The 15,878-nt window shown below is 31.9% G+C and overlaps 1 protein-coding gene across 1 annotated transcript in view; it reads left to right on the top strand.

Moving 5' to 3' along the window:
- The first annotated feature begins 324 nt into the window (after positions 1-324).
- Positions 325-15,878, top strand: part of LOC145263214 (dual specificity protein phosphatase 14-like) — a 106,988-nt gene continuing 91,434 nt past the window's right edge. Inside the window, exon 1 of the mRNA XM_080120299.1 lies at positions 325-563. The gene's annotated coding sequence lies outside the window, so the exon portion shown is untranslated. The remainder of the gene's footprint in view (positions 564-15,878) is intronic.

Below are 15,878 nucleotides of genomic sequence, written 5' to 3'. Positions count from 1 at the left end.
CAACTTCTAAGCAACTCTTCGCTGTAAAAATAGAGAGTAAACAAGTGTCCAGTCAATCTCATCTTCCTCAACGAAATCAATCTCGCACCTTACGTCTCCAGTTCCGACTTACTTTTTCTTTATTTATTTATTCTCTAGCTTAAAAAGTTAATTTAAACATAGCATTCCCCTGCCCATCTCCACTACTGCACTGTTTTCTGTATTCGTTTCTGCTAAATGCGAATACCTACCCTGGACGAAGTTTCCGCGTTCGTCGATTATTACCGCTGACGATTCGAGTTTTTATTTTATTTTTTTCTCTCTTCTTTTTTTTTGCGTTTTTTATTTCCTCTCGGCGTACCAACAAGTCGATTACATAACTTGAAGACAGAGACAATAAAGAATAGGAAGAAAGGCCCGCTCTACTCTCACCTCCATCACAGCTACACAACCCCCCTATATCACGCCGGCCACCCTCCTCTCCGACGCCGGGTAGCAACGGGAACAGTACGACCAACAACAGAAGAAATAGCGCTGCAACCGGTGGTCCGTTTGTCCTTCCCTTTTCTTCCTCAAGTTACAAGGTAACGTCAACTTTACGTTAAATATACATTCACACACAACTCTGCGTCAAATCCGTACGTGTACATTTGCGTTCGTGTATATGTGTGTGTGCGTGTGTGCGTGCGCGTATGTGCATGCGCGTGTTCGCGAGTTTACGCCAAACGTTCATGCGCGGATGATTGGGTGTACCGTACACGGTACGTACATACGTCATACGTCAAAGATGTGTGATTGTGTGTTTATATAAATAACCATAACATTACGCCAACATGTCCTTATATTTACGTCAGCTGTCAATGTCAATGTATATACATGCCGACATTTTTATCAAGTGTATACATAAACACATTATTTATTTATTTATTTATTTATTTAGTAATTTACTAGCAGAGAGACCCAACGTTGCCCGGGATTGAATGATGATCACACCCCATATATTTATTGTCATCGAAATCGGTGAAATCGCTCATTTTTTACAATCAAATCGATTGATTATCTACTCTAGTCGGGGACCCTTCACGGTACATCGGAAGGTAGTTTCACGTGCTTCCCTGGAGTGACTTAGTCCACCACGCATTGTAGTTTACATTGCACTGTAGAGAACATATTGTTGATTTTATCAAATTAAATTTTATATATAACGACCTGAATTAAAGTTTGAAATGGCTCAGTTGTGCTCTAAGCAGAAACGTTTATTTCGAACGTGCCCCTGTCATATCAAAGAACCTAGAGCTGAGTTTGATTTTTTATATATCGGGCCTTTCGGCTTCTTTGGTAATAAAACTTTTCAAATGCACTTGTAATGCATAGTGTAAGATGTTAACTTTGGCCAAAATCGTCTGTTCTGTCTTTCATCGGATTATTTCGATTATCGATTATCGATTATCGATTATCGATAGTTAACGAAGACATTTCGATACAATATTTATCTAAGAACACTGCCAGGCACATAAAATACATTCGTTCAAAATTTCTTAACAATTGACCAATAGATAGATAGATAGATAGATAGATAGATAGATAGATAGATAGATAGATAGATAGATAGATAGATAGATAGATAGATAGAAAGACGGATAGATAGATAGATAGAAAGACAGATAGATAGATAGAAAGACAGACAGATAGATAGATAGATAGATAGATAGATAGATAGATAGATAGATAGAAAGACAGATAGATAGATAGAAAGACAGATAGATAGATAGATAGATAGATAGATAGATAGATAGATAGATAGATAGAAAGACAGATAGATAGATAGATAGATAGATAGATAGAAAGACAGATAGATAGATAGATAGATAGATAGATAGAAAGACAGATAGATAGATAGATAGATAGATAGATAGAAAGACAGATAGATAGATAGATAGATAGATAGATAGATAGATAGATAGAAAGACCGATAGATAGATAGATAGATAGATAGATAGAAAGACAGATAGATAGATAGATAGAAAGACAGATAGATAGATTTTTACTCATATTCACTGAAAATGAAAAAAAAAAAACGGACGCATTGCCACTAGTACATAAGGGTCTACCGTTAATTATGGACCATGCCTACAGGGACACACTAAGGAGGAGGTTGATAGGCGTGATGTCTGTTCAAATTACATACAAATTTCTGTGTGTTAATACAGCCAAAGAAACAGGAACCAGGAAGATAATTCCAAAATCAGTCGGAGGGAATAAACTATTAGAGTAAAATGTTTTCCAACATCTGGGAATCTCTAAAATGAAAGGGGTGGGATTTTGTTGCTGTTCAAGTAAGTTGGAATTATTAATGTACTACGAGTTCGTCGGAGTATAATACATGAAAGTACTTGTAAACCAATTGATATGACTTCAACTGCACATGAACATTCATTTTATATATATACATATATATATATATATATACGTGTGTGTGAATTTTATGTTGTTAAAATATTTATATGTAAATATACATGTGTATATATATATGCATATATATGTATGCATATATATATATGTATGTATATATATATATATTTATATATATATGTACGCAGATATACATGTATATATATACATATATGTATGTATGCATGTATGTATGCATATATATATGTATGTATATGTATGTATGTATGTATGTATGTATGTACGTATATATGTAAATATATGTGCGCATATATATGTATGTAAATATATGCATGCATGTATATATATATATATATATATATATATATATATATATATATATATATTACGACTTCCGCTTGTGCAAACACTCCAGACTGCCAAAAGTATTCGCTCAAATTTGGCGTTTAATAGTTCGCAATTCCCTTGATTCGCGTTGTAATTGTTTGGTGTCCCTGGGGTAGAACTTAGCAAATAAGGAAAAAGTGGTTACGTGACTAGGTTCGAATTTCAGGAATTTTCATCCCCACCCCGATGATGAAACATTAATGTCTGTTGGTATAAAGAATAATTATAATAATATATGTCTATAAGTACATATATTTTTAAATATATAAGTACTTATAGTTCCAATTCTGAACTATTGAGCTCTTAAGGGAACTTTGTGTTGTTAAAAATTATATGTGTGCGTTCAAAGTGATAATAGTAATATTTAAATCAATATTTATATTTAATGATATCTTGTAAAAAATGTTCAACATTCGAGGTAGATAGTAAATATATGAGAATTTAGTCATGCAGATTAGCATTTACGCAAATTTATTGTTCAAAAACAAGGAATACAACATATAAAAACTCCATGGAATAAGGACGTAAGCGTTCGTATTCTTTGTTTTTCAACCAACATTTTTTGTAGTGTTATTCCCTTCGTTCATATACACATATATGTATGCATATATATATAATACATATACGTGTATATATATACATATATCATATATATATATATATATATATATATATGTATATGTATATACACACATATATATATACACACATTATATATATATACGCACATATATATAAATATATATATACATATATATATACACACATATATATATACAAATATATATAAATATATATATACACACATATATATAATATATATATATACACACATATGCATATACACACACACACATATATAAATATATATATGCACACACACACACACACACTTTGCATGCAAAATCCGATCCCGCATTTTGCTAATTCCTACCCTCTGATGAGAAGGAAAGTATTTCTTCGAAACTCCGCGGATTAAGGACTATCCACTTATCTAGTGATTCCTTTTCAGATTAAATATGTTTTTAACTCATTTCAAAGTGTTTTTAACATGCTTTATTAACTTTTTTTTGTAAATTTTCAACTCTTGGGCATATGCTATTGTTGTGACAGTTGCAATGTCTTCAGTTTATGTCTCCAATACATCAATATCAATTTTTTAGTGTCACCCACTACGAGTGTCAGTTTAAAGACTGATGTGTTCCGTTTTGAATTTTGCTAGCCAAATCCGAACAGCTGGTTTTTGTTATAGCATTGTCACCATACATTTCACATTGTCAGCATACATTTCACATTGTCAGCATACATTTCACATTGTCACCATACATTTCACATTCTCAGCATACATTTCACATTGTCACCATACATTTCACATTGTCACCATACATTTCACATTGTCACCATACATTCCACATTGTCACCATACATTTCACAAATCTCTTGGAAAATTTTAGCAGCAGTTCCTTCCCTTTTTCATCCTTTTTTTTTAAGAAAAAAAAGCATAACTACCCGAACACGAAATGTTTTGTAATTCATTTTCTTGTAATGAAGAATATATATATATATATATGTATATATATATATACACATATATATACATATATATATATACATATACACACACACACACATATATATATATATATATATATATATATATATATATATATATATATATATGACCTGGACGTATTTTATACTGCTAGCCTCATTACGTTTGCTTTTCAGTGAAACTTGTTCTCCAAAACCTCATTCTTGTAATCATTTTAGGAACAAAAAAGAAAAAAACCATCACACTAGTTTTACACATTTAGATTTCTAAAAACTTTTTCTTAATATTTTAATTTTTTCCATTAGCGCTTGACGGGCTGAATTAAAGATTTTAACTAGCCGGATCTGGCCCGCGGACCGTAGTTTGGAGGCCCCTGACCTATAGAAACCTATACGGAATTTTGAGCTAAACCTTTTATTGAATTCACAAGGGTTGATTGTTATCGTTCCGTCTGACATGAATAAATGTAATTTATAATTTTGTTTTTGAAAAGGTCAAAAACGATGTCCGTTTCAGACACAATCAAAGGGAAGTATATATTTTATATTAACACAAGCGGAAAATTTTATTAAAATTTGTAAATTATCTGATTTTGGTAGATATTTCGTCACTTCTGTATGAGAGGATGACGATGCGAATATGTGTATTTTAGTTTCGAGAATGGCCGACAGAGGTCGTTGTCAACCAAAGAACAGGGTCGATAACTCATATTTTTCTGGTAACTGTAATAAACACTATACGAACACTATAGAAACACTGTAATAAACACTATATTCCAACAAGGTTTCAATGAAAATCACTCGTTGAAGATATATATATATATATATATATATATATATATATATATATATATATATATATATATATATATATTTAAAGGAGATTAGAATAATAGTCTAAAGAGCTAAGTGTATTTTAATGTAATAGTGAAATTACTAGTTTAATTAAAATACAGGAAATGCTCGTTGTAATTTAGATATATAATAAGCTCGATAGTTAAATGTCCTAGAGCTAATTCAATATTAAGTAATGTGATTTATAATTTAAAAGTTTTAAAATTTTTAAAATTTAAAAATCAAAATTTAATTAAATTAAAAATCAGTTTCATAAGAAGGAACAACAACAAAGTCAATTATCTGTACGATCGTTTCGGAAATCCGTGCTTTTTATTTGTGGTATACATGAAGTCACGTAGAATAATTATACATAGTTTTTTTGGTAAGCACGGTCTCCTCATCAGCAAATTTAGGAGGATTTCTATTGAATTGAAAAGACACCAAAAATAAACCTAGCATTAAAAGTAAGGCAGATGAATCTGAAAAATTGAAGTAAAAGGTTTGGATATAAAATTTATAAGAAAATTAATAAGGAAATTGGTATAGGTTAGAGATAGAAATGAGTAGAAAAAATATATATATTTTTGAATTTACATAATAAATTTGATTTAAAAATATATATATATATATAATTACCTTTTGGTTTTCCTTTTTTTGAAATCAGGAACTGTATTTAAAGTAGTCATTTAGATGTTTGCTATAGCTTTTTATTTTATTGAATGATGAATTTTAAAAGGGCGACGCTCGTGCAGTAAATTGTTTCCGTTAGCGTATTTTGATTTAGAGACGCTACAGTTAATATCTATAGAGAGAGAGTTTTTTTTTTTTTTTTTTTTTTTTTTTTTTTTTTTTGCAAGTTTTTAAGGGGAGATAATTGTCATGGCTTTATTTATTATTTGATTTACGAGTCTAAGGGCGGTAATTGGTTTAACTTAATTTATTAAAAAAAAAAAAAAAAAAAATCTATTTTTACTAATGAGTAATTTTTAATGATTTAAGGTGGTTTATATTTATTAAATTTAAACCAACGTTTATGATTACACGATAGAAGCTCGTGTCTTGAATTTACTAGTTTGGTTGTGCTTTTTATATCTTCATATTTTAAAATTTTTACGGTTTCTTTTGTACATAATGTACAAAATTTATCTCCTGGTTTATATGATTTGCAAGTCTCAATTATTTGCCATTTTAAGTTGAAAGAAATATTGCTATTTTTTAGTTGCCAAATATAGTTGGATAGAGTAGTTTGGTTTGATAGAGAGTTATTTTTAAAAGAATGTTTGTGCGTTGAAATTCTATGTTTTATTGGGCCAGATGTGGAACCAATATATATTACCTCTTGATTATTATGATTATTTTCCGTTAGGTCTATTGTTGGATTATAATGTGGTGGGTTGGTTAATAATTGATCGGTAGATTGATTTAAGTTGGTGTTATTATTTAATTCGGTAGTTGAGTTATGGCTGTTGATAGGTTCTTGTATATTTTGAGTTTTTGATACTGTGCAGCTATAGATAACATTTTTAATTTTACATGAGCCTTGTAGGGGACATTTATTTTTTCTTCTACAGTTACAGTCCGATGTATTTTGTATAGTTGCATTTTGTAGTTTATTAATTTTATTATTATTAGAGCTAATTATTTTCTGATGAAGGTTAGGCATAGTAGAGTAAGAGACTTTAATTGTGTTCTTATTGAAAATCTTATTATATCTATGGGGGGCTTTAAAGTTCTTATCTAATATTTTAAAAAATTCTCTAGCTATGTTTGTTTCTAGGTTTTTGGAATACGGGGGGTTGAACCATAGGATCTCCTTGTGTCTATTCTTACGTTTGCGGGTTTTAGTTTGTTGTTTATTTATATTATTATCTAATATTTGTAGTTTGGTTTTATCTTTTTTTGTCTCCTGGTTATTTTTCTTAACTCGTATACGGGAAGACATTGCCATATTATATGTTATTACGCTCTTAATAGGTTTATTTTTAATGCAGTTTATGTTTCTATCATTTTCATTTATGAATTTAATTTGTGAATTATATCCAGAGTTTTTAAGGGCTTCATTATAGTATTTTTCATTTTTGGTAAATATTGATTTAGTAGAAGACAGTCTAGAAATTCTTAGAGCGATATTGGGAACTATTGATTTTAATATTGATTTAGGGTGGTTTGATTGATTGTGATTAATCATAAACGTTGGTTTAAATTTAATAAATATAAACCACCTTAAATCATTAAAAATTACTCATTAGTAAAAATATTTTTTTTTTTTTTTTTTTTTTTAATAAATTAAGTTAAACCAATTACCGCCCTTAGACTCGTAAATCAAATAATAAATAAAGCCATGACAATTATCTCCCCTTAAAAACTTGCAAAAAAAAAAAAAAAAAAAAAAAAAAAAAAAAACTCTCTCTCTATAGATATTAACTGTAGCGTCTCTAAATCAAAATACGCTAACGGAAACAATTTACTGCACGAGCGTCGCCCTTTTAAAATTCATCATTCAATAAAATAAAAAGCTATAGCAAACATCTAAATGACTACTTTAAATACAGTTCCTGATTTCAAAAAAAGGAAAACCAAAAGGTAATTATATATATATATATATATTTTTAAATCAAATTTATTATGTAAATTCAAAAATATATATATTTTTTCTACTCATTTCTATCTCTAACCTATACCAATTTCCTTATTAATTTTCTTATAAATTTTATATCCAAACCTTTTACTTCAATTTTTCAGATTCATCTGCCTTACTTTTAATGCTAGGTTTATTTTTGGTGTCTTTTCAATTCAATAGAAATCCTCCTAAATTTGCTGATGAGGAGACCGTGCTTACCAAAAATCTATGTATAATTATTCTACGTGACTTCATGTATACCACAAATAAAAAGCACGGATTTCCGAAACGATCGTACAGATAATTGACTTTGTTGTTGTTCCTTCTTATGAAACTGATTTTTAATTTAATTAAATTTTGATTTTTAAATTTTAAAAATTTTAAAACTTTTAAATTATAAATCACATTACTTAATATATATATATATATATATATATATATTGTATTAGTAGTAATTATTTTTAAGTGTGTCCACCAAAAGAGTGCTCAATGTTTAGACAGAGCCAAAATAAGTTAATTCAGTTTACAAACAAATGGCTACACATAAGTATACATGTACATATATATATATATATATAAGAGATGTCCTTGGCCTGACGAAGCGATTCCCGTACTGGGTTTTCGCTGAAACATGTATGCTTATGTGTAGCCATTTTTTTGTAAACTGAATTCACTTATATATATATATATATATATATATATATATATATATATATATATATATATATATATATATATATATATATAACTACTTAATTTACTCACATAAAATTAATATACGAAAGTATAAATTTATGCATAAACTTTAAGTATTTACTTCAAAAGTTTTGGTAGGTAGAGCTAGTTAGTAAGTTATAAAATATATATGGCGATTAAGCTACACTGAATATTCCGCGTTTCGTGCACTCTAGGACTCTTCAGCGTTATGCGCGAATTTTGTGGTTGTTTGTCGTTTTTATATACGCATCTTCTATTGAATAAAAGATGCGTATATAAAAACGACAAACAACCACAAAATTCGTGCATAAGCCTGAAGAGTCCTAGAGTGGATGAAACGTGGAATATTCAGTGTAGCTTAATCGCCATATATATTTTATAACTTACTATATATATATATATATATATATATATATATATATATACATATATATATACACACACATATATATACATATATATATATGTATGTATATATATACATTTATATATGTATATATATATATATATATATATATATATATATATAAATTGAAAGTAAATGTCGATATATTTTTATAGTTTAAAATTATATTTTGCTACATTGTCAAACTAAAATTACATTCTGATATATTTTTATACAATCCTACTGTGAAAAAAATACAAATAATTTTTAAAAAATCTATAAATGTTTCAAGTTTTGGGCATATTTATCATTTTATTTTCAATTATAAATCACTCATTGAAAAGAAATATTAAAACATTAAAATTACATTTTGACACATTTTTTTCATAGAATAAATGTTTTAATTATTATGTTTTTGTGTTACTTGTTGCGTTATTATATATTTCTTGTGTTTTCGGAGACATTTGTTTATATTTGCGGTTCACAACAGCCGATAGAGGTCGCTTCTTATTAAAAAAAAAAAAACAGAGGCCAATAACTCGTTCCGTGGTCCTCTCTTACAGAAGTGCCGATATTTCAATCAGAGGAATTCATTATTTGTGAGGAGAGGGGAATAAATAACTTTTTCTTTCACTGCCCTTTCCAAATACCTTTGCCATTAAAAATAGGCAAATGAATCGTCTACTATGTCGGATTTAATAAACGCAAAAACACTGATATTTCGTTAAAGGAGCAAAAATAAAACATTATAAAAAGAAAATTAATTTTAATTAGACAAAATGTAAAAGATATTAAAAACCAGCAAAAATACAAAAACTAGAAATAAAAAGAAAGAAAAAAACAGCAAGAAATTTTAAAAGACAGAAAAATACACTAAAGAAGCAAAAATCAGGAGAAAAAGCATTAAAAAAAAATAAAATATAGCAGAAAACAGCAAAAAAAAGTGTTTGAAAAAACAGCAAAACACAAAAAAGAATAAAAAAAACTTTTCAGCAAAAATCAACAGAAAAAAACATTTAAAATAATAAAATATAACCGAAAACAGCAAAAAAATGTAAAAGACAACAAAATACACAAAAGAAGCCAAAAAAAAAAAATTCAGCAAAAATTAGTGGAAAAAGGATTAAAATCAATAAAATACAGCAGAAATCAGCAAAAAATCAGGTTGTTAATATAAATTGTAAAATATTTTTTTTTAATTGAAAAAATCAGTAAAAAAGCAGCAAAACTTCAATAAAAATGTAATTATACTTTGCAAAACCAGCAAAAACAAATAATGAAAAAGTATTCCTTAATGCAAAATACAGAAAAACAAAAAAAAAATACACAGAAAAAACGGAAAAAAAATCTTATGAGAAACAGAAAATATAGCAAAAATGGCAGCAAAAATGGCAGCAAAAATACCAACAAACGGAAAAACGGAACAAAATCCGCAATGTATAGTGCAATAGAGACAAAACTGAAAAAATCAGAAGCAAAAAAAAAAATGTAAAAAAAAAAATTGAACAAACAGCAAAAATCAGAAGAACAAACAACAAACAAATGTAAACAATAAAAAAAAATAGCAAAAATAAAAAATACAGCCAAAGCAGAAAAAAAAAATGAAAAACGATCTCTGGTAATGAGCAAAACTTCTGCCCCACCTGTGGACGAAATTTTTTTTTTTTTTTTTTTTTTTTTTGATGATGGAACTCTCCCAGAATCGGTAATCCAACTGTTTTACGTGAAAAGAAAAAAAAAAACATTGATTTTTTTTTTGCGTGCCTCTGTCGTATAAAAGACGCCAACAAATGAAACCAGGTCGAATTTCAATCGTGCTTTCTTTCTAATTAAAAAAAAAAATGGATTAAAGCTTCTTTATTTTCTGAAACGTTTGTCAATTTCGTATTATATCGATTATACAGACCACTGTTCTCATCTTCAGGTCGGGAATCTTTCTGTCGAACTCGGGAATTTATACAGAATTTCAAGCACTTCATTTAATCCACGGGGGTAGTATGTTCTCCTCCCGTCAGCCATGACCGGGTAAAAGTAATTTGCAGCTATATTCTTAGTATCGCCCGCACGGAGGATTGAACCTTCAACCTCTAGAAGAGGTTAACCGTATTTTTCTTCGTACGCTATCTGTTATGAGAGAGCCTTAAGCGTTTTTAATATTTCTTATTATTAGATGTACATCTTATTTATCTGGATAAAAACTCAGAAATATAAGTTTGTCAATTTGATTTCATATTGTGGAAGGTATTTCTTCCTGCTGCACACGTTTGCGTTCGGCAACCTGTTGCATTCCGGAATGCCAGGAAGCGCGTGTTTTTTGTTTGGCCTGAAAGACGGAAGTTACAAAGATGTAGAATGGCATGCGGTTGGTTGTTAATGATTAGAGGTTCCTTTTTTTTTTTTTTTTTTTGGTAGGTAGTTCTTTTGTAGATAAAAGTTTTTCGCTTTTTTTTTAAACTGCAGAATTAGTAACAGCCTTCTCGGCATTTGGATCGGAATAAAAAAAAAACATGAAAAACAGACACACGCAAGAAAAGGGTAAAAGTTCAGTATAGTTTGATGCCTCCGTTCAGTCTTAAAAGATAATGAACTGTAAGGGTAGGTGCACATGTAATTGTGAGGCAAGGATTACGCAATCTCCAACCACACCTCTCATGAATCGACACTGCTTGGGTCCAGTGGCAAAGAGAGCCCCGAGACTGACTGGAAACAATGCCGAAATAAGCGGAAACCACACACAGCTCCTGAAATTCCCAAATGTCACCCATTTTAGTATTGACCAGGTTCAACGTTGCTTAACTTCGGTTATCTGACGGGAATCGGTGCGTCAACGTGAATATAGTTAATAGTCGATAAATCGTAAACAAACAAGAAAAAATGAAATAATAGGAACAGGACCTTCAATGAACAGGGCTTCCAATAAACAGGACCTTCAATGAACAGGGCTTCCAATAAACATAACCTTCAATGAACAGGGCTTCCAATAAACAGGACCTTCAATGAACAGGGCTTCCAATAAACAGGACCTTCAATGAACGGGGCTTCCAATAAACAGGACCTTCAATGAACAGGGCTTCCAATAAACAGGACCTTCAATGAACAGGGCTTCCAATAAACAGGACCTTCAATGAACAGGGCTTTCAATAAACAGGACCTTCAATGAACAGGGCTTCCAATAAACAGGACCTTCAATGAACAGGGCTTCCAATAAACAGGACCTTCAATGAACAGTGCTTCCAATAAACAGGACCTTCAATGAACAGTGCTTCCAATAAACAGGACCTTCAATGAACAGTGCTTCCAATAAACAGGACTTTCAATGAACAGGGCTTCCAATAAACAGGACCTTCGATGAAGACGTTTAACGAACGAAAGCAAATAGTGCTTTCAACGAAAACCACCTTCAGTTAACGTTGCTTTCAACGAACAAGACCTTGAACGAACACTGCTTTCAACAAACAGGACGTTTAACCAGCACTTCCAGTAACACATTGACCTAGACAAACAATAACTTTAACGAGCAGGATTTTTAACGAACACCAACACCGCCTTCAACAAACATTAACATTTAACGTTTAACGAACACAAGAGAAATTTTAACAAACAGCGTTTTCAACAAGCAAGTCTTTTAACGAATACTGCCTAAAAAAACAGGATCTTTAACAAACAGGACCTTTAACCTATACTGCCTTTAACGAACACTGGTTACCGGGATAGAGTGTAAGCTTACAACGGAAACCGACTTAAACTGAGTGGCTAGCTAATTGCCGGATTAACTGACTTAATACACTAAATGCAGCTGATTGGATTGAGCCATAAGTGTCAGGGATTGGTTAACTTAATGAATCTTAAGAATTTGGTGGTTCGGATGTGTGTGTGTGTGTGTGTGTGTGTGTGTGTGTGTGTGTGTGTGTGTGTGTACAACCATCTGTTTGGAATAACAATTAAAATGGCACACAAATCGACGCTACTACGACTGGCGTGGGTGGTCGTTTTTCATCGGGAACGATGACTGATTCTTCGTTTATATCAACTCCATTGCAAAAATCTCATTCATTTTTGCGTATACGAAACGAATAATGAAAGAAGAAAGAAAGCAAACCAGATAGATTTTAATAGAATTCTTGTAAGAATCGGTAAGTTTCGCGTTTACTAATTTGTTGAAATTGGTTTTATAATGGTGTGTAGAGAAGTGCGTGTGTGCAATCGCTCGTGTGTTTGTGCGTGTGTGTATGCGTGTGTGCGTGTATGTGTTTATGCGTATGTGTGTGCGTGTGTGTGTGTGTGCGCGCGCGTATGTGTGTTCGTATAACAAAATCAACCTCCTAAACTCTAGCATCCACATCGTAGTCTCCTATCGGGAACTCTATGCAGCTGGTTTCTAACAAAGCGCGGACGGCTGTATTCAAATGCATGCGGCATTAAGTCACTGTTAAAGAAAAAAAAATGACTATAAAAAGGACAAAGAGGACGATCGCGGAAAAGACGTGGAGCACTGAACGAAATTACGTTCAAGATCACGTGAGTGACGCCACGGCCGTAACAATGAGGAAATAAATGTCGTTACAAAAAAAAAAGAAAAAAAAAAGCAAGTTAAAGTTCTTTTCCATTCTTTGTCTGTTTTGCGACTGAAAACTACAACGTGTTGGTTGCCAGACAACGCTACAGGTTGACGTCACTTCATTTCGCTCTCCTAAAGCTCTCTCGATCTGATCCAAGCCGCAACCTGTCATCAACTACCCCCAACTGTAAACTGCCCTCCACTATCGCAAACTATACCACACTGTTGTAAACTGACCGTTTACTACACCTAACACGTTTTTATACAAATGAGTCACCACTTATGAAGGTCTGGGTGCAACCCGAGGATACGAGTGAAGGCCATGATAATCTGTTTTCCTCTTCAGTTGAGTTGAGTATCGGCGTGAATACTGAGGCGATGCTAGCATTCACAACAGCGCTCTTAAGACAAATTTTTTGTTAACCTATGCGAAATCAGCTTCACTTCTAAAAAAACTGCGTGTGCATATGGATCCAGTGTAATGGCGACTTCATGGAGGCCATTATTATCAGTGACTCCACTGTGGTAAAAATGATAAAGAGTTTCCGTTCCTGTGTGGTCGATATCCGGGAGGTGGATCCTTGAAAGACTGACCACACCGACTCTGTAATTATTAAGAACTTTTAAGGTGTGCGATTGGGTATTTTCACTGCGCAGTATACGTATATATTCCGAATAGCGATTCAATTTTGGTGATTCAAAAATAAGATTTTGACCTAATTATTATGAAACAACGTTGTAACGAAGTGTGGATGCGTGTATGTAAATTTGGAGACGTGTGCAAAATGACGTCACAGCGAAAAAAAGAAATGCTATAAAAAAAAGAGAAGTCACGCGTGGCAGAGAAATGAGGAAATAATGGTTGTTACAAGAAAAAGTGAATTGAGTTATTACTTGTCTTCTGTTCCTTCTGTTAGAGAAGATGATCACGTTAGAAAGGTGGGTGACGTCAAAGCTGTAAGAAGAAGTCACGCGTGGCAGAGGAATTAGAAAATGTATGTCGTTACAGGAAAAAGTGAATTGAGTTATTACTTGTCTTCTGATCTTCACGATGCACACTGCATACAACGTGTGGGTCCCATATGTAAACGTGTCTACAAAGTAACACTAAACATGCTAGGACAGTGGTATCTGGCTGGTAGTGGGCGCCCAAGGGTCATTCGTGTTATAGATTGTAGTGGCATTGATGGAGGTATATTCAATGGAATAAATTTGAGGGAAAGATCCCAAGTCCTGCCCTTTGAAGCATCTTTATATAGACAGGGACAGGACGACATAGAAGCCACCGGATTCCAGACAGATGCTGAAAGAATTTTCAGTGAGATTGACTATGAGTGGTTACGTCCGTGAATGGTGAATGCTCTGACGAACTGCAGACACTTGTGCCCCCACGACGCAGACACCCTCGACAAACCCGACAGGCAGCTAAATCCCACCCCCACACAGTAGAGATCCCTAGATGTAAAAGATCTTTCTACTCCAGTAGTTTCTTCCGCAGAACCGCTAGGCTCTGGAATTCCATTCCAGGATCCTGCTTCCCTAACTGTACTGACATGCAGAAGTTCAAGTGCAACGTTAACCGACATCTTGCTACCCAAATCCCTACATAGTGCCCCAGTAGTTGCTGACCCTGATAGTAGCCCCCTACACCTGAGTGGCAATGTGCCTTGTTTGGGGTGAAAATGTAATAAAAAAAATTTTTGTTTTAATTCATAGACCACTTAAGGGGACCCAGCGGTAGGTTGGCTTTTAAGGCTCACTTTTAAAGCGCGAGAACTTTGACACTGTCACACATTCTTATTTTATCATTTAAAAAAAATATTTAAAACAGAGTATAGGATGAAAAGGTGAGGAATACAATAATAAAATAAATAAGTAGAACTTAACAATAAAATAGATGGATAATGTAGTCGACGTCAGAAAAAAAAGCAACCATAAAAATTAAAGATAGGGAAGTTAACAGCGATGAGGATATAATATTATTCAGATCAAAGCGAAAACTTAGGCCAGTAAACAACGTCCAAGTAAAAATATTACCATTACCCCCGCCGCGTCTGCTTGACCACATGCCTTCCTTCATCACTCCTCTCTCCAAAACCTCTATTGCTCATATTCACAAAATATACACACATTTTCTTCCAAAGTGTAGGCCACACCCGAATATCTTATAAAAACGAATGTAATCTTGACTCTCTTTTCAATATTGTTCTTTTTTTGGTCTGATGAAGTGGTCTACTTGAATTAAAGTTAGTTATATATATATATATATATATATATATATATATATATATATATATATTCCAAGATAGATTATTAATAAGAAACATTTTTAATGACTTATGGTGGTTTATATTTGTTAAATTTAAACCGACGTTTATGAATGCATGGAGATAAAAAGCTATCTATCTTGGAATTTTTAATTTATGATTTAA

The sequence above is a fragment of the Euprymna scolopes genome, chromosome 38, assembly GCF_053919585.1.
Source record: "Euprymna scolopes isolate OS-2025 chromosome 38, ASM5391958v1, whole genome shotgun sequence".
Lineage (NCBI taxonomy): Eukaryota > Metazoa > Mollusca > Cephalopoda > Sepiida > Sepiolidae > Euprymna > Euprymna scolopes.
The sequence above is the reverse complement of the archived record's forward strand: the minus strand, read 5'-3'. Positions and strand labels throughout refer to the sequence as shown.